The sequence below is a fragment of the Musca autumnalis genome, unplaced genomic scaffold (genome assembly GCF_047663935.1).
Source record: "Musca autumnalis isolate F117 unplaced genomic scaffold, ASM4766393v1 scaffold_3, whole genome shotgun sequence".
NCBI classification, from domain to species: domain Eukaryota; kingdom Metazoa; phylum Arthropoda; class Insecta; order Diptera; family Muscidae; genus Musca; species Musca autumnalis.
In genome coordinates, this window is record NW_027411866.1 from 152,753,891 (window position 1) to 152,755,049 (window position 1,159).

At 37.3% G+C, this 1,159-nt stretch overlaps 1 non-coding gene across 1 annotated transcript; it reads left to right on the forward strand.

The window, feature by feature from the left end:
• Positions 1-231: 231 nt before the first annotated feature.
• Positions 232-305, forward strand: TRNAI-AAU (transfer RNA isoleucine (anticodon AAU)). The gene has a single exon. It is a non-coding gene; the product is annotated as a tRNA-Ile (tRNA).
• Positions 306-1,159: the final 854 nt, after the last annotated feature.

Consider the following 1,159-nt stretch of genomic DNA (forward strand, 5'->3'; position numbering starts at 1 on the left):
TTAACACCTATCTATAGCTTAAAGGTGTTAGCCAAACACATTTTATTATGTATCTGCTAGATGTTTGTGGCCAACCTTTCGCGTTCCCCTGCTTCTATAAACAACACATGGTAAAGAATGCGACAAAAATAGAAGAAGCTATTCTAGCTTAAGACATGACGACACCACACACACACTGTCGTCCACATTAATAAAATTAAATGGTGCGTGCACGTTGTTGGTGTGGCATGTGGCCCATTAGCTCAGTTGGTTAGAGCGTCGTGCTAATAACGCGAAGGTCGCGGGTTCGATCCCCTCATGGGCCAGCAAGTTTCTATTTTATTGTTTTATTATTTTGCGGCATTATGTCGTCTTTGAGTAAACATAAATTTAAATACAAATCGTAAATTAGCGTTTTTATAACTCAAACAAGTCAAAAAAGGTGATAAAATTTTTTATTGCCAAAACCTTTAATAGGTCTAACATAACGTTGTCGAATTTAAATTACTTCTTACTCATCTCGTTTTTCTTGGAAGACTACCTTACAAAATAGATTAAAATGTGTTTCTTCGAAATGAGGTCACAAATTTTACTCAATTGCCCCAAACTTCCCCCGATTAACCTTGTTGATATTTCAAAACAGCTTCCACTGATACCTTTGACAAATGATAAGGAAACCTTGTGGTATTACAACTCCTTAATGAAAACTAAAGTCCTTTCCCTTTCACATGCTCGGTCATACCTTAACCCTGAATACTTTATTACGAATACTTTCACTTGAAAAAGAAGGAACAACAAGATGAAGGCAACCCAATTAATTCGCAATTAAGTTGTAGACACAGGTGGCCATTTAATTAGTTCAGTTCATCTTCTTCCTCCTCTTCCTCTTCTTTCCCCCTGCTTGCTCTTCTTCAGCTCCATCATTTTTGTTTTAGGTTCAAAGGTTTCCACGTTGGTTTTTCTATTGCAACATTATGTTGTTAGTGTGGGTCATACTCATAAAATCGAGAGATATTGCCCCACCGACCACCCAGCTGGACAGATAGCTAATGTTAATTGCCAGCTATGATAGAATTTACAAGCAAAACAACATTTCTTCTCTGCTAGAATTTTAAAGGTACATTAGAAGCCTAAGATGAAGAAGGAGAATATGGACGTTTTACAGTATGGCGACACAGAG